General features: G+C 51.1%; 1 protein-coding gene across 4 annotated transcripts in view; it reads left to right on the forward strand.

Annotated features, from left to right (window-relative positions):
• The first annotated feature begins 441 nt into the window (after positions 1-441).
• PTAFR (platelet activating factor receptor) overlaps positions 442-18,541 on the forward strand; it is a 47,846-nt gene continuing 29,746 nt past the window's right edge. For all 4 annotated transcript variants that reach the window (XM_044997908.1, XM_044997910.1, XM_044997911.1 and 1 more), the window contains exon 1: positions 442-568. The gene's annotated coding sequence lies outside the window, so the exon portion shown is untranslated. The remainder of the gene's footprint in view (positions 569-18,541) is intronic.

Below are 18,541 nucleotides of genomic sequence, written 5' to 3' on the forward strand. Positions count from 1 at the left end.
ATTGCCACTGAAGAAGAAAGCGGCGTGGTGGAGCTGCTGATCGCGATCGCGGCTTTTTTTTTTAAATTATTTTTATTTTTGCTGCTTGGGGCGGCAAAAACCCTGGAGCCGGCCCTGCCCACTTTGGAGTTCCGACCCAGTTTGAGAACCGCTGATATAACACCACCAATAGTCCTGATTTACAAGGTGCTATGCGCAGCCTCCTGCCTCCCACAGCTCCCTCCCTGGGAGGGGACCCGCCATTCAGCAGCAGCCCAGTTGCAAGAACAGCTGCCACACGCTGTGTGAGTCAATGGGTGGGATCCCCAGCACCTGGTCCAGGCCACTCCCTGAGAGCAGCAGCAGGTTTGGCGAGTATTGCAGCTGCCAAGAGGAAGATGACTCACTCAGCTGTGAACCCATGCATCCCTCCCCTTTCACACCTCCCCTTCTTGCTCATTACTCTGGGGCAGAATCCTCTGAGCAGACAAGAAACAGGCTCCATTCTCAGGGATCCCTCAGAGCTTGGCCTTTGCAAAGTCTCCTGGCAGCTCCAGCTCCCTGTGCTCTGCTGCTTCATGACCCCAAGGTAAGAAGGTCCTTTCCTGGCTGTTCTCCTGGTGGGAATCTCTCTCCCCCATCACTGGGCTGATCCCTTGGCTGCCTCCAAAACCCCTTTGCTTCCTCCATCTGCCTGGGCCAGAAACCACGCTGTGCATCCCTACCTGAGCTGGGGTCTCTGCCCTGTCTCTGGGCTCTGCCCAGCACTTGTTTTCAGTGCAATCAGTGCTCCCTATGGCTCGCTATCTGAGCCCCCGGGAAAGCATCCAAGGGCACGTGGGAATGAATAGCTGTCTGCAACTCTCCCCAGCAGGTTTCTGCCTGTGCCCCATTCTGGTTCTGTGGGAAGGGCGGCAGTGGGAAGACGGGGGCTACAGTACCTTCCTCATGCTGGTGATGAGCATGTGAGCATGCTGGTGATGATCTTTAGCTCGTCACACCCAGCCTCACCAGGGTGGAAGGAAGAGAGTTTCTGATAAAGCTCAATGCAAATAAGAGCAACATTTCCTCCTGTTGCTCAGGGTGTCTGGTGTCTTGGTGGGATCCAGCTGCAGTCTTGTCTGCAACTGCACTCTATAGGGTTGCCAGGTGTCCGGTTTTCGACTGGAAAGTCTGGTTAAAAGGGGACCTGGCAGTGTCCAGTCAGCGCTACTGACCCAACACCAAGAGTCCAGTTACCCGAGTAACCGTCCGCAATCGGCTTCCGTTCCGCCGCTAGGAAGGTGGGAAGAGCAGCTACTGCTGGAGTAGGAGGAGCACTCAGGAACTGCCTGGTTCTGGCAGAGAGAGGTACAAGCAGCTGGGGTCTAGGGGGAGGGCTCCTGAAGCATGTGGCATTTGAGGAGCGGGGCCAGATTCCCCAGCCAGGACCCCTTCTCAGCCTCCTTTGTGCTTCACCCCTGCGGTGCTGCCCCTCCATCCTGCCCCAGTCACCCCCACCCCGGAGCATGGTTCTCCCTGCCCCAGTCACTCCTCCAGACCCAGAGTGTGGCTCGACCTCGAACGTCCTGCACATGTCACCCAGCTGGCAGGGGGCAGGAGGTGGAGAGAGCAGCAAGTGACAGGCGGGGGAAAGGGGTGCGGTGGCAGGGCCTTAGGGAAAAGAGGCGGAGTAGGGGTGGGGCCTCAGGGGGGAGAGGTGGAGCAGGGGGCAGGAAAGGTTCTGTCTCTCAGTGTCCAGGTTTCACAAATTAGAAAGTTGGCCACCCTAACTCTGTATCAGAGCAGCAGCCGTGTTAGTCTGTATCGGCAAAAAGAACAGGAGTCCTTGTGGCACCTTAGAGACCAGGAACCTATCCTTGCAACAAAGCCTGGTGCCAACTCTGTCCACATATCTATTCAGGGGACACCATCAGAGGAACTAATCACATCAGCCACACCATCCGGGGCTCGTTCACTTGCACATCTACCAATGTGATATATGCCATCATGTGCTAGCAATGCCCCTCTGCCATGTACATTGGCCAGTCTCTACGTAAAAGAATAAATGGACACAAATCAGACATCAAGAATTATAACATTCAAAAACCAGCCGGAGAACACTTCAATCTCCCTGGTCACTCAATTACAAACCTAAAAGTCGCAATATTACAACAAAACAACTTCAAAAACAGACTCCAACGAGAGATGCTGAATTGGAATTAATTTGCAAAATGGACACCATCAAATTGGCTTGAATAAAGACTGGGAGTGGATGGGTCATTACACAAAGTCAAACTATTTCCCCATGTTTATTCCCTCCCGCCCCCACTGTTCCTCACACCTTCTTGTCAAGTGCTGCAAATGGACCGTACCCAGGCTTTTGGGGAGCACCAGCCCGGGGCTCTGGTGTCACAGGATGGCTGGTCATTTCTGGTCAGCTGTTTTCTGCTAGCTGCTGCTTTGTTTGAGGCGTGGGGTGAAGGTGCCCAGAGATGCTGGCGCTTTGGGGGCTGCTCTAGCCAGTCACAGGCCAGGAGCGGTTTGGCACCATTTCACACTGAGCAGGTTTCACTCAGCCAGGGAATATCAAGCTGGAGTAAGCGGAGAGCTGAACAGGCAAGTCACTGTTCTCCAAACAGGATGTTCTGTGCTGCTCTCTTGCCTAGCATGGAGTCAGTGTCCACAGTGCTACATTCTCACCAGAAGCCACTGGTGCTTGCTCCATGAATTTCCCGCTGAGAGATTTGCACACAGTGTGGAGGGAAGGGGACACAGAAACCCAGGAAAATTCCATTCCTGGGTGGCCAAGGATTGAATTGCAGGGGACCAGAGTGTGGTACTCAGCTCACAACCCCTGAATTCCCCACACCCACCACTACTCTCGCCACTCGACTCCTACCTGCTTGAGGTGTCTGCACCAGTTAGGCCTTGGCTACACTGGCGCTTTACAGCACTGCAACTTTCTCACTCAGGGGTGTGAAAAAACACCCCCCTGAGCGCAGCAATTTACAGCGCTGTACAGCACCAGTGTAAACAGTGCCCCAGCACTGGGAACGCGGCTCCCAGCGCTGTGAGCTAATCCCCACGGGGAGGTGGAGTACCTGCAGCGCTGGGAGAGCTCTCTCCCAGTGCTGGCGCCGCGACCACACTCGCACTTCAAAGAGCTGCCGCGGGAGTGCTCCCGCGGCAGTGCTGTACAGCTGCAAGTGTAGCCATACCCTCTGATACAGGAGAAAGGACAAGGAGCAGAGATGCCTGTGACCCCATTGCCTGCTCTCTGAGACACGGCATCCAGTCTGAATCAGTTCCACGCCCCAGCTGAACATTTCATGTGCAGGAAATGATTTCACAATTCTTGGTACAATTAGAAAGCTAGTGATTTCACAGCACCGTCACTTTGTTAGTTTCACCTTCATTAAAAGCTGCCATAGTAGATCAGAGCGGGGTGCCCAGGATCCTGTCTCTGACAGTGCCAGCACCAGCTGCTGCAGAGGAAGGTGGAAGGAGCCCTGCAGTAGCAGTTACAGGATAACCTGCCCTGGGGGAAGGCACCTCCTGACCCCTTCGACCCCTTTAGGTAAGGATTGGCTCCTCTTCTGAAACAGGAAGATTTGTGTCTCTTCAAAAACTCTTGCTTAGATTTAATAACATTCTCTACTATCATATCTCTGCACATTCTTATTCTCCGTACAAACGGTCAGTCTGTTTTTGAATTCAGTTAAGCTCTTGTGGCAGTGAGTTCCATAGGTTACTGTGCATTGTCCAAAATGTATTTTGTTTGCTCGGTGTTAAATGTGCAGCCTCTCATTTCCATTTGATGTGCCCTTCCCTGCCCAGCCATCATGTGGGACTGTCTCATCCCCAGCTCCTCATAGTGGGACTGGAACCCATGACCTAGGCTTGAGAGGTATCACTGGCCCATCCCCAGTCCTTTGCAGTCAGTAGTTCTGATTTTGCATAGAAGCTCCCTAGAAATGAGCCCATCCTGAGGCTGTTCACAGAGACAGGAGGAACTGGCTACGTTCACAGCCTGAGCATGCCAAGGCTCTTGGTTGCGTCACGTGCTGGAGCTGCCCAGCAGAGAGCCTCCCCAAGGCTGCGGTGCCTGCACTCTGAGCATGGCAGAGCAGGGGTGCTCTGGGAATAGGCTGGGGAGAATCAAGGGCAGGGAAGGAGCAACTCCCTGGGTTATTTATTTTTGTTGCGGCAGTCATGCCAAAGGACCTCAGACAGGGAGCAGCATCCCATTGTACAGGGTACTCTGCAAACACTGCAAAGAATGTGTGTCCCTGCTGCAGAGCACCCATAGTCTAGGACTGACACCACTGGGGTGGGCAGCGATAGGGGGCTAGCATCAGTGTCCGTAGTGCTCAGCAGCCAAGGTAATGCCAGCTGGGCTGTAAGCCTGATGGAGATGTACTACTGAAGGGTCAGGGAGGAGGGGACGGCGTGTCTCCTGGGAAGGGAAGAGGAGCAGCTGCTTTCTCCAGCCTCAGCTCTGGGGGACAGGGAACTCCCCTTGGACTGATAATCCCCCCAAGTCAGCAGGAGGGTGCAGGGACCCACTGCTTCCAGGTGTGAGCTCCAAGGACATCATTTTGGGGGTGCTGCTGACAGGCAGGCAGGCCTGGGTTTGGCGGTGGGAGGGAAGGCTACAGGTGATCATTCCCCTCTACTCAACACTGGTGAGGCCTCATTTGGAGTACTGTGTCCAGTTTTGGGCCCCACACTACAAGAAGGATGTGGATAAATTGGAGAGAGTCCAGCGGAGGGCAACAAAAATGATTAGGGGGCTGGAGCACATGACTTATGAGGAGAGGCTGAGGGAACTGGGATTGTTTAGCTTGCAGAAGAGAAGAATGAGGGGGGATTTGATAGCTGCTTTCAACTACCTGAAAGGGAGTTCCAAAGAGGATGGATCTAGACTGTTCTCAGTGGTAGAAGATGACAGAACAAGGAGTAATGGTCTCAAGTTGCAGAGGGGGAGGTTTAGGCTGGATATTAGGAAAAACTTTTTCACTAGTAGGGTGGTGAAGAACTGGAATGGGTTACCTAGGGAGGTGGTGGAATCTCCTTCCTTAGAGGTTTTTAAGGTCAGGCTTGACAAAGCCCTGGCTGGGATGATTTAGTTGGGTTTGGTCCTGCTTTGAGCAGGGGGTTGGACTAGATACCTCCTGAGGTCCCTTACAACCCTGAGATTCTATGATTCTATGAGCATGGAGCTGGAAGGAGCTAGCCCCAAACTCCTGGGCATTCAGCAGCATGGGTGGGAAAGGGACTCCCCGGGGATTTGCCTTGTGCACAAATGGCTCCTTCCTGGTTTTGGGTTCAGCTGAATAATGCTGCAGTGACACTGAGCCCAGAGGTCTATTTGAAGCCTTCATGCCCATCGCCATATGTAGCCCTTCCACGGTGCCCTTCTAACCCTAGGAGGCACAGAACCCAGGTTAGTGCTCTGCCCACTGGCCTTCGCTGCCTTTGCAGGCCGGACCAGTGACCAGCCAGCCGGCACTCAAACACAGCATCCTGCTGCATCCCAGGGATGGTCCTGCTTTGGCTCTTGTGGGGAAAGCACCAGACCAGAGACACTCGCTGTGGGAGCTTTTCATACAAAAGCCACATGCACAGTTTGGGACGTCCTCCTCCTTCCAGGTAACATGGCTTCCCCTGTGCAGCCAGCGCACGGAGGTGCCACACCACAGGACAAGGGACTAGGCACTTGCCTCACAGTGACCCAAGCCAGGCTGAAGGCTGTGAAGTGTGAACATATTCCAGGTATGGCAAGCCAGCCTGGGGAGATATTGCTCAGCTCCTTCCAGCTGGGCTAGAGTCTCTGGAGTGAAAAGTTACTGTGAATCCTTGTGACTAAGGCATGGACCCGGCGCTGCACCTGATAGCATGTCTGCTCATTCCACCTGTGCAAAGTGAATGCTCCCCCACTTTGCAAGCAGCTCCTGCCCTGTCCCTACCAGGCTCCAGCACTTGGGCTCTGCCCACAGACCAGGGCTGCAACCACTCTGCTCCTGCTGCAGGTCTCTGCAGCATTTGCCACCATGCTGTGCTACTGCCTCCAAAGCAGCAGGAGGACAAGCAAGGTCCTGAAATGGCTCTGGCCTTTCATCTCTGACTGAAGCCCAGGGTCAATCTGGGCAACTACTCCTCAACCTCCAGGACTCCCATCTCCTGGGGCTCATCCACTCCCCTCCCCATTCAGCATTTGCAGGAAACCAGCAGGTGAGCTGCCAAGATGCCCAGGCTGAGGGGCCAGCAGGGCACAGACCACACCTAGCTTTGCTCTGGCTTCATGGCCAACATTACCTGCGCTGTTTCCTAGGCCTCTCGCTGCCTGGCCAACATCAGCACTGGGGTGAGAGGAGCGGCAGCAGCCACCCCATATGAGGTGGAGCTGATTCTGGCAGTGAGAGGGGAATACTTTGGAGAACTCTGCCAGAGCAACCCCATCCCTTGGCCTTAGATAGTTAGATGGGCCCATGGCCTTGGGCGCCTCCTGTGTTGGTTTAACTGGAGTGGGTATTCCTGTGCCAGGCTGTGTGGACATTCCTATCTTGGAAACTACATAGCTAGAACCATAGGCGGCAGGTTTGTGTAATTTTTGGTGGGGCCCAAAATGGTGGTGCCCCCCCCCCCGCTCCCGCCCTGTAAGCCGATATAAAATGAAGCTACAACGCATCAGTGCCACAAGATTACAAGGTTGGAGAGGGGGTAGGGGGTTCCAGGGGCCAGTCAAGGGACAAGGAGCAGGGGGGGTTGGATGGGGCAGAGGTTCGGAGGGGCAGTCAGGGGACAGGCAGCAATTGGATAGGCATGGGAGTCCAGGGGGTTTATCAGGGGACAGGTAGGGGGTGGGGTCTCAGGAGGGGGCAGTTGGGGACAAGGAGAAGGGAGGCTTAGATAGGGGCTGGGGTCCCAAGGGGCAGTTGTCTCGGGAATGGGTAATCGGGGGACAAGGACCAGTGGTGCTTAGATAGGGGGTGGGGGTCCTGGGAGGCAGTTGGGGCAGGGGTCTGGGGAGGGGGCAATCAGCGGCCAGGGGCTGGGATTCAAAGTGCTCTGAGCTGCTGGCAGCCACGAGGAGCCCTGAGCCCTTTAAATCCCAGCCGCCGCGGCTGGCATTCAAAGGGCTCTGGGCTCTCTGCCTCTGCGGGCAGCCCAGAACCCTCTGATTGCAGGCAGCCCGGAGCCCTCTGATTCCCAGCCGCAGCTGGGATTTAAAGGGCTCTGGGCTCCCTGCCGCAGCGGGCAGCCCAGAGCCCTCTGATTCCCGGCCACGGCTGAGATTTAAAGGGCTCTGGGCTCCCCGCGGTTGCGGGCAGCCCAGAGCCCTCTGATTCCCGGCCACGGCTGGGATTTAAAGGGCTCTGGGCTCCCCGCGGTTGCAGGCAGCCCAGAGCCCTCTGATTCCCAGCCACGGCTGGGATTTAAAGGGCTCTGGGCTCCCCGCCGCAGCGGGCAGCCCAGAGCCCTCTGATTCCCGGCCGCGGCTGGGATTTAAAAGGCTCTGGGTTCCCCGCTGCTGCCGGCAGCCCAGAGCCCTCTGATTCCCGGCCGCGGCTGGGATTTAAAAGGCTCTGGGTTCCCCGCTGCTGCCGGCAGCCCAGAGCCCTCTGATTCCCGGCCACAGCTGGGATTTAAAGGGCTCTGGGGTCCCTGCCGCAGCGGGCAGCCCAGAGCCCTCTGATTCCCGTCCGCCGCTGGGATTTAAAAGGCTCTGGGCTCCCCGCTGCTGCTGGCAGCCCAGAGCCCTCTGACTCCCGGCTGCGGCTGGGATTTAAAGGGGCGAAACCTAGCTCCAAATATTGGTGGAGCAGAGCCCCTGATTGTGAATATTCCTGGGGCTTTAGCTCCACGAGCCCATATAAGTTGGCGCCCATGGCTAGAACAGAGTTAGCTAAATTGGGTTTGTTACCAGCCATAGCTGAATCCACCCTAAGCCCAGGTTTATTCCAGGGTCAGACTAGCCACACAGACCTGCACCAAAATACTCACATAACCACTAGGAATCTTGTTTAGCTGAACGATCCGCATCTGTGCAGGCCAGCCTGATTCTGCCCTGCTCCTGCGCACTCCCACAGCAGAACACCCTCCAATCTGCATCCGGCCAGCAGCTCACACCTGATCTTATCAGCTGCTTGAGCTGGCCACAGAGTTGCATGGGAAATGCCCTGATAAGGCTGCTGCAGTTCTCTGTCTTCAGGAAATGGAGGCCAAGCTCTGAGCATGCGCCACTTGGTTCATAGTGCAGCAGCGTCTGCCCAGCCGCACCGGCTCCCAGGAACACATTGCCCAGTTCTTTGCTCTGGCTCCCCATTGAACACAGAGTTTAGGCTCCTGGCCCTCAAAGCCCTGCATGACTCTGGCCCCACCTGCCTGAGGTATCAGCTTTCTTCCTCCTCAGCCAGGACTTCCCACAACAGCTGCTCACTGAGTGGGGAAACTAACAATTGGGTTTGACAGAGTCCTCATGGGAACCAGACCCAGACTACACAGCTCGCTGGCAGAGGAAACCAGGATGGCCAGCCTGGCTGCATTTGAAGCTAATCACTGTGGCCAGCACCACTCTTCTGCATTCAGGAGCAGCTAGAGCCTGCCTATGGTGAACAGGGAAGAAAGACAGAGAGGCCCTGGATGCCATTATTTTCTGCTGGGAGACGCTCAGATACTGCAGTGATGGGCCCAATGTAAGAACCCAGATGAGAGAACATGGATGTGAAATGCTGCAACATCAGCATGGGAGCACATTACACTTGCTCTGAGCTCATGCACCTTTCTATTTTCCTCAGCAGGGTTTGACTTCCAGGTTTTAAAGGCTGCCTTTCTGCCTCTGACCACTTCCACTCTGTTGTTTAGCCACAGGGGCACTTTTTTGGCCCTCTCACTATTTAGTTAAATTTGGGGTCATGGGTAACATTTCATTTGAGCCTCTATTACTCTGCTTCACAGAGCTTTACACATTACACATTTCATTTTGTGTTGCATAATTTCCTGTGGTGTATTTTAAACATGGCCAGCAAGGCAGGTCTGTTTCCTGCTAGTCTATGGAGTGCTAACAGGGTGGAAAGCTATGGGGGCTGATTTAATATTTATTTACTGGCATGAGTAAAAGAAAATACTGCTTAGGGCCACGGAAGCTTGAGCTACTTTGCTGACTCCTGCTCCCTGGGATGTGGCTGAGATGGGAGTTGACATACTCAACCCACTGGCGAAATTAACCAGGCCTGAATTCACATCAAGGCCCATCTCAGTACTGTCTCCATTGTGGTGTGCTTTGAAAATCTAACTCAGCACTGGTGCTTCCGGCAAAGGCAGAAATACTGAGCTGTGTTGCCTCCCACTTCAGCCACAAGAAATCAGAACCAGATGATGCAGCTACACACAGAGCTGTGCTTTGAGCTGTCCCTCATGCTCTGCCGCAAAGACACCATGCTGCACTGCTGAAGCAATCAGGTTGGAAAGTGCCAGTATCTGCGTGACCATGAATTAAAATAACAAAATAGACAAAACGTGGCAGTGCTGCACATGAGCTGTTGTGTATGGGCCACAGATTACACATCTCGAATTGTAAGGCCAAGATTTCAGAGAATCACTCTGTACAGTAGATTTAGAACTAGCATCTTATGTCGCTGAGTCACGTATCCCATGGCTCAGTCACTACTGAATGGTGGAAGCACAGTTCTGTCCTGGCTCCAAATCCTGCTGTTATTGGAATTTCAGTGAGGCCTCTGAGAGACTTTCCAGTACTGCTGTGGCCAGAGCAGAACTATAGCACAGTCAGTGGCTGTCTTCATGTACATTTTCCAACACAAAAAGCAGCAAGATACTTTTAGTGACAATGACTTTCACGATGACAGTGTGTGCCTCCTCTGTAATATGCTGCAGCCACTCTGCTGCACAAAATGGCAGCTGTCTCTGCAGCCTAAAGGCTCCTAGAAATGTAAAGGTACAGTACACAGAACACAAAACCGTAACAGTTACATTGCTACATGTCCCGGGGTTATATGTGGTGCAGAATGAGCTCCTGATTCCTAATGTCTTATATCCGACGTGGCGATTTGCACCTGTGCGAAGGGGATGTCATCTGCCACGAAATGGCAGGATACTGTATTACAACTGCTCTGCACAGCCATGAGTGATGGCACAAGGCAAGTCAGGCACTGAATTTCAGCCTTTCCTGTGAGAATGCTGAATTCCTCAGGTTTCAGCAATGAGTCCAGTTAACATTCAGCAGTTGCTTAATGGAAATACACAGACAACAGCATTTCTCATTGACTCATTAGCTGCTATTCAGTAAAACTGCAACAGACTTGTCATTAGAGGTCATTGGGACAGTGACCAGCCCTACCTGTGTGTTTGTGCAGTACCCAGCATAGCAACGTCCTGGTCCTGACTGGTCCCTTTGGGCATGATGGCAATGCATGTTAGAATACTCCTAATTAATAATGACATGTCTGACTCCAGGCAGGAGGGCAGAATCTTTATTGCATTCCATTGAGAATTTTTCTCAAATAAATGCATTAAAATTATTTATGCTCATTGACAAAGGTCTCTGGACTTTCTTTTATAACATTGTTTTTTGCTGCCCGATTCATACGAGAGAATTGCATCTGCAAAGCTAGCAGCTGGCCATCAGCATTTACCATCATCAACATGTTCCTATTATGCCTCTGGCATTTAGGCCAGTGACGAAGCTCCTCCACTCCTGTCTGTTTCTGGCAAGTCTTTCAATGGTTCCCCAGCTGTGCCCCAGGTTTTTCAGCTCGGCTTCCACAGCTCTTCACCATATTGTTTTCGGGTGGCCTCGTTTTGCTTGCCTTCAGGTGTCCATCTCATTGCTACTCTGGTGATGGAATCATATGACCGATCCATCTCCAACGTCTCCTGGCAATGATGGTGCTCAGATCCTCTTGGCTGCACTGTGTCAATAGATCTTAGTTTGAGATTGTTCTGGGCCAAAAGATAACGGAGGATTTTTCTGAGGCAGGTTGTATGGAACGAAGACAGTTTGGACATGTCATACTTTCTCATTCACAATTCTGCACTATAAAGTAGTGTTGAAAGTACACAGCTCTGATAAATCTTGAGTTTGGTTTTGGTGTTGTATTTTGATGATTTCCAGACTGTATTTAAGCTCCTGAAGGTGTTCCTAGCTTTATTGATTTTGTTCTGGATGTCCCAGCTTGTTCCACCATCCTGGGTGATGGTGCTGCCCAAGTATGTGAATGTTTTTACATTGATGAGAACATAATCCTCTATCCATACTGGTGATGGCGAGGCAATATTAAAGGCCATGATATCTGTCTTATTGCTGGCTGAATGCATTAAGCAAATTGTTTTTTCTTGTATATGGTGTTGGGTATGTGACAGGAGAGCGACATCATCTGCGAAGTCCAGGTCTTCAAGGGATGAGAAGAGACGTGACAGGTAGAGAAACTAACACTGGAAGTAAATTAGGCACTCCTGTTCACATCCTCTCATAATACAGGAACAAGGGCATGTTCAATGAAATAGAAAGATGGCAGATTCAAAACTGATAAAGGGAACACTTTTTTGCACATTGCTCAATTAGCAGGTGGAACTCACAGCCACAGGAAGAGTGCTAATGTTATACCAATAGTCATAAAGACCAAGCAAAATGTCTCAGGTAATTATAGACCAGTTAGCTTGACATCAGTCCTAGGCAAAATAATGGGAAAGCTGATACAGGATTCAACTGATAAAGAATTAAAGGCTCAGTACAGGCCTAACTGGGTGAAATGTAGTAGCTGGTGATATGCAGGAGGTCATACTAAATAATCCATAATTCCTTTAAATTATGACTCATTGAGGCACGGGATTAGCAGAGTTCAGAAAAGGTCTGGATGTTTATATGGAAGACCTGACTATCCAGAGATATAATAGGAAAGATTGAAACAAAGAAACAAACAAAAACACCCCAGAATTTTGGAAGGGATAGAAACTTCCTGAATCAGGGCATGAACCAACCTCTAGTTAAAGGGATCAGCACGAGCCTTTTCCTAGTGCATGCTGTCCCATAACTGCTACTGCGGGCTCCTTGCTCCTTCCTCCAGAGCAGCTGGTGATGGCCATTGTCAGAGACAGGATTCTAAGCTAGAGGGACCCTGGTCTGATCCACTCTGGCAGCTCCTCCGCTTCTCTGTTAATTAATGAAGGTAAAACTAATGAACCAGTGGTTTTGTGAAATCACTAGCTTTCTGCTTATAGTAAGAACTATGACATAATTTCCTGTGCATGGACTGTCTGTCTGGGCTCTGGAAATGATTTGGTTCTTTTAAAGAAATAAGCATTTTTGACTGTTTCTATGTCTTGAATTGTCTCAGTATAAATCACTATTCAGCAAAAATGACAAATTGTCCCTTCATTGCCAGCAAATAATCCTCCTCCCCACAAAATGACATGAACATTGGTGCTCTTTGTGTGTCAGTCTCTTTGATAGAAACTGACCACAGAGGGAGTGACACAAGGGAGTCAGGGATACACAGGCATTCCCAGCCCTGGGGCTCCAAGGGGGTGGCTTTGGAATCCTATGGGCTCTGTTGGTCAGTGAATGTGATGGGCAGTCACCTCCAGAGAGAGAAGAGACAAGACAACACAACTAATCTGGGGCCCTTGGATCATGTGCTAAGGCAGCATGGCCTAGAGCAGCGGTTCTCAGACTTCATTGCACCGTGACTCTCTTCAGGCAACAAAAATTACTGCGTGACCCCCAGAGGGGTTACTGAAGCCTGAGTCCACCCAAGCAGGGGGGCCAAAGCCTGAGCCCAACTGCCTGTAACCTGAGTCCAGCCATCGAGGACTGAAGATCTTTGGCTTCAGCTTTGGCCCAGGGCGGTGGGGCTTCGGCCCCAGGCCCCAGCATGTCTAATGCCAGCCCTGGCAACCCCGTTAAAATGGGGTAATGACCCACTTTGGGGTCCCGACCCACAGTTTGAGAACCGCTGGCCTAGAGGAATGACAGTTTACTCACTCTTGCAAATGTATCATAACGTGATTTTGGCCCTTGCTACAGGCAGACTCACAATACTGCACACAAGATTAGGAAGCCAAATGAGAAACAGTGCCCTGGCACCAAGGGGAAAGGACAATGAACTGCAAGCCCAAAGACCAGTCCTATCCCAGCTCTTCCACTAATGGCCGGAGATACTTGCTACTAGCAGTGGCAGATAGGCCACATGCCATTGTCTCAGCGTAGCATCCCTTTCATAAACTTATCAAGCTCAGTCTTGAAGCTAGTTAGTTTTTTCACCCACACTGCTCCCCATGGAAGGCTGTTCCAGAACTTCACTCCTCTGATAGTTAGAAACCTTCGCCTAATTTCAAGCCAAAATGTATTGATGGCCAGTTTATATCCATTTGTTCCTGTGCACCATTGGCACGGAACTTAAACTTCCCCTCCCTGGTATTTATCCTCCCGGTGTATTTATAGAGAGCAATCATATCTCCCCTCAGCCTTTGTTTGGTTAGGCTAAAGAAGGCAAGCTCCTTAAGTCTCCTCTCGTAAGATAGGTTTTCCATTCTTCTGATCATCCTCATAGCCCTTGTTCCTGTTTGAATTCATCTTTCTTGAACATGGGAGACTAGAACTGCACACAGTATTCCAGATGAGGTCTCACCAGTGCCTTGTATAATGGTATCTTTGCTATCTCTACTGAAAATCCCTTGCCTGATGCTTTCTGAGATTGCATTAGCCTTTTTTATGGCTGCATCACATTGGTGGCTCATAGTCATCCTGTGACTGACCATCACACCCAGCTCTTTCTCCTCCTCTGTTGCTTCCAACTGATACGTCCCCAGTTTATAGCAAAAATTCTGGTTAGTCCCTAAGTGCATGACCTTGTACTTTGCACTATTAAATTCCATCCCATTTCTATTACTCCAGTTTTCAAAGTCATCCAGATCTTCTTGTATAATATTCTGGTCAACCTCCATATTGGCATTACCTCCCAACTTCGTGTCATCTGCAAATTTTATTAGCACACTCCCACTTTTTGTGTCAGTAATAAAAATGTTAAATAAGATTGATCCCAAGACTGATCCCTGAGGATCTCCACTAGTAACCTCCCTCCAGCCTGACAGTTCACCTTTCAGTACAACCCATCATAGTCTGCCCTTTAACCAGTTCCTTACCCATCTTTCAATTCTTATATTAATCCCCATCTTCTCGAATTTAACTAATAATTTCCCATGTGGAACCGTATGCTTTACTGAAATCCAGGTAGGTTAAATCTACTGCATTTCCTTTGTCTAAAAAATCAATTATCTTCTCATAGAAAGAGATCAGATTGGTCTGGCATGACCTACCTTTTGTAAAACCATGTTGTACTTTATTCCATCCAGTTTGGGCTGCAGCTCTTCCCTATGAATTTTTCCCCCTTGCTTAGGATGCAGGTTTCACATAACTTCTGCAACTTTGACTTGAAGTAATTCCAAGCCTACTTCACATTCAGATCCTTGTGTTCTTCAGTCTAGTCATGTCCCTAACTACTTCCCTTAATTTTTAAATTTGCTCTTTTGAAATCAAGCACCATAGTCCCACATCTATTTTTGTTTATCCTTCCGTTTAGTTTAAACTAAATTAGCTCATGATCACCTGAACCAAGGTTGTCCCTTACAACCAGTTCTTCTGTGACAGGGGTGGCCAACCTGTGGCTCCGGCACCACATGCGGCTCTTCAGAAGTTAATATGCGGCTCCTTGTACAGGCACCGACTCCGGGGCTGGAGCTACAGGCACCAACTTTCCAATGTGCTGGGAGGGTGCTCACTGCTCAACCCCTGGCTCTGCCACAGGCCCTGCCCACACTCCACCCCTTCCCATCCCCTCCCCTGAGCCTGCCGTGCCCTCGCTCCTCTCTCCCAGAGCCTCCTGCATGCCACGAAACAGCTGATTGGGAGGTGGGGGGAGGGAGGGGATGGAGCTGGGAGTGGGGTGGGGGAGCTGATAGGGGGCTGCTGACATATTACAGTGGCTTTTTGGCAATGTACATTGGTAAATTCTGGCTCCTTCTCATGCTGAGGTTGGCCTCCCCTGTTCTATGAGCTCCTCACTACTCACCAGTACCAAATCTAAAATGGCATCATCTCTTGTTGGTTCAGCGACTGTTTGGTGAAGAAACCTGTCTGCTCTCAAGTCCAGGAAAATTTGGGCCCTACTATTATTAGTAGCATTTGTCCCCCAGTCTATATCTGGGAAATTAAAGTCTCCCATAATCACACAATTCCCAGCAGAGTCTCAATTCCAAGCAGGGTCTGACTCATAATTTGTGACATTTTGGCCTTGGTAATACTGCACACTGCTTTGAACATGTACAATGCTACATATGGCAATGCTAAGGCTGATCTGTTCTGAGGTCAGGAAGAATTGGGGCCTGAACTTGAAATTCCTGTGTGCTTAGCAAACCTCCCTGCTGGAGCTACTAATAGCAGCAGGGCTAGTTTAAAGTGGAAAGCAGGAGTTTGCTTGTCCTTCCCTGCCCTGTTATAGAGCACTGCCCCCGGAGGCTTTCTGCTTGGAGCCTCTTTATCTTCACTGCCCCAGCGCTCCAGCTGGGTCTCTCAAGTTCAGTCCCATTCCAGGGTTGCAAAGAGTTCAACAAAACTGTCTTCACTTGGGCTTCCAAACAGAGCCTTGTCCCCCTTGGGGGCTTAGGTCACTTGGCTAGTAGGCTGCAGGGGGAGGGACCATGGCCCACCCCCTACTCCGGGTGCCAGCCCAGGGACCCTACATACTGCTTCCTTCCGTTTGCTTCTGCTATTCCATGGGCCTTTTCCCATGTAGCCCCTTTCTCTTCACCCTGACTCAGGGCTGAGGTTCTCAAATCCTCCTCCTCCTGCTGAATGCAGGGAGCACCAGGAGCTGTCTTCTGGTTCTCTTCTTGAGCTCCTGTCAGCAGCAACAAGCACCCTTCCTTGCTGTTCTGGTCCCAGACAGGAACTGACCTACTCAGGCCCTAGAGCTCCTTTTAACTGAGCCTGCTAGGCTCTGATTGGCTGCTTCCATGAGGCCTATTTAGGCAGGCCTGGAGGACCCGACTCTGCTGCTTCTTCCTGGGTCTAGGTTGCCACCTGTCCAGGTTTTACTGGACAGTCCATTTTTTGGCTTCTGTGTCCAGGTGCTAATTAGGGTTGCCAGGTGCCTGGTTTTCAACCAGAAAGTCCGGTCAAAAAGGGGACCTGGCAACCCTAAATGGCACCCGAACCAAAAGTCCGGTTACTGTGGGGTGACAGGAGGTGCCAGCCCCTGCTCATCGGGGCTCCCTCCTTCCTGCAAGCAGGCTCCTTGAGACAATCCAGCAAGTGACATGAGGCAGGATGGAGAAAGGAGTGAGCGATGGGGGCAGGACATGGGGAGGAAGAGGCAGAGGAGAGGTGGGGCCTTGAGGGAAGAGGCAGAGCAGGGGTGTGGCCTTGGGGGAAGAGGTGGAGAAGAGGCAGGGCCTTGGGCATCCAGTTACCAGCAGTAAGAAAGGTGGCAACCCTACCTGGGGCGGGGGATGGTAGGATCGCAGGGCTTCCAGCAGGAAGCCTCGAAGGGGCTGGTACACCCCATCACACCATTGTTAGGATTCTTTCTGATCTTGCTACTTTTTAAAATGCCTTGTTATTGTTCTTAACTCTACTGGCCATAGATTTTTCCTTGTGTTATTTTGCTTGCCTTATCAATTTTCTACAATTCCTAGCTTCTGATTTATATTCATTACTGCACCTTCTCCATCCGTTAGTTATATATGTTTTAAATAACTGCCTTCACTTCCCCTCTAAACTTGGTCTGTTTTTTAATTAGCATGGCCTTCTTCCTGAGTTGTGGGATTGTGGCTTTTTGGGCATATAGTAAAGTATTCTTAAGCAATTGCCAATTATCATTCACATTTTTCTGATAAAATTCTTACTTCCAGCTGAATTGGCTCATAACTGTTTTTCACTTTTTGAAATTGACCCTTTTAAAGCAACAGGTACATGGTTGGACTGGTTTGGTCTTTTTTCTGTTTGCACATTATAAAGGTGATCAAATCACGATCATGTGTATCTAAATTACCATTAATTTGTAGTTCTATGATCAGTTCTTTAGCTGTGAAGATGAACCCTAATATAGACCCCCCCGTGTCAGACGCAACACTTTTTGAGTTGGGAAATTGTCATAATAGATGTGCCAAATCTATGAGCTTGGCTATATTCTCTCTAACCAGCCACTGCTCTAACCATGAGACCATGCTCCTCCCCAGGGCCGGCTCCAGACCCCAGCGCGCGCTTGGGGCGGCGTCCCAGCGGGAGGGCAGCAGGCGGCTCCGGCGGACCTCCCGCAGGCCAGCGGACCCTCCACAGGCACGTCTGCGGGAGGTCCACCGGAGCCGCGGGACCGGCGACCGCTAGAGCGCCCCCCGCGGCGTGCCACCGTGCTTGGGGCGGCGGAAATCCTAGAGCTGCCCCTGCTCCTCCCCTAGTAAACATGTGTGCTAAGGATCTGAATGTCTTGGCTTCAAATCCTGCTGATGACCTGGCGGTGGGGGCGGAAGAGAGTTATGGATGCATATAATGGTATCAATTTTTCTAGTTTTCTCATTTTAAAATTGTATCAATTGAATTTGTACAGTCAGAAAACACCCTGAAGAAGTTCTGTAGTTAAAAACCCTATCAATGATGGGGCAATGTATGACAAAAGCCAGGCGTTCCACATTTCAGTCATGTTCTCAGTTTGATGGTTGTGCCAATGCATGTTTGACAGCCCTCGAGTCACATTTACTATCCTGTGAGCCCTTCTCTTGCTTGAAAGGGTCTGTAGTGAGTTATGGGGAAGGGGAGCTAGTCGGGGCTGCTTGCAGAAACTCCCAAAGGTGCCGCTCTGAATATGCACCTGGAGGTGTGTGATCTGAATGACACCTCTGATTCTTTCAGTCAAGCCCAAGAAGGCAAACAGTGCCACAGTGAGGCTGCTGCCACCATCTCTGTTCCTCTGTGGCCAGCTAGAGACAGTCAGACACCTCTGTATGTCAGGGGGTTGGGGAAGGGCCTGGGACAGGCTCTCACAGCTTGGGCCATTCCCAGTCTCCTGCTGCCAGTGACAGGCAGTGGTGCACAGCTCCCCCCCGCCCCCTTCATTAAATGTTGACATGTTCTGGCTCATTAACAATCTGTGTGCAGATTTTCAGATACACTAAACGGGTCCCTAGTGCTGGAAAGCACCTGAGCTGCTCCCACAACCTACCCCATGGACAGTTCTGCTGGGCTCCTCACACTGCTCCTGGTATACTGGCAGTCTGGCAGCTGGGTGCCTGGGCCACACACAGCAAGGGGAAGGCAGCTGGGCTCCAGGTGTCTGTGCTGTGGGCCCAGTGCATACCTGCAGGTGAATGGCTCATACTGGAAGGGCTTGTCCAAGACACTGGGAAGAATATGGCCAGCATTCCCCAGCTACCCTTGGCGTTTGGGCACTCCAGAAATGACACACAGATGTGAAACCCCTAGAGTGGGGCCTGGTTTCCAGCGGAACTCATAGCTGCAGCTGACGTTAGGGTTGCCAACTTTTTGACTGCAGAAAACTGAACACCC

This window comes from Mauremys mutica, chromosome 23 (genome assembly GCF_020497125.1).
Source record: "Mauremys mutica isolate MM-2020 ecotype Southern chromosome 23, ASM2049712v1, whole genome shotgun sequence".
Lineage (NCBI taxonomy): Eukaryota > Metazoa > Chordata > Testudines > Geoemydidae > Mauremys > Mauremys mutica.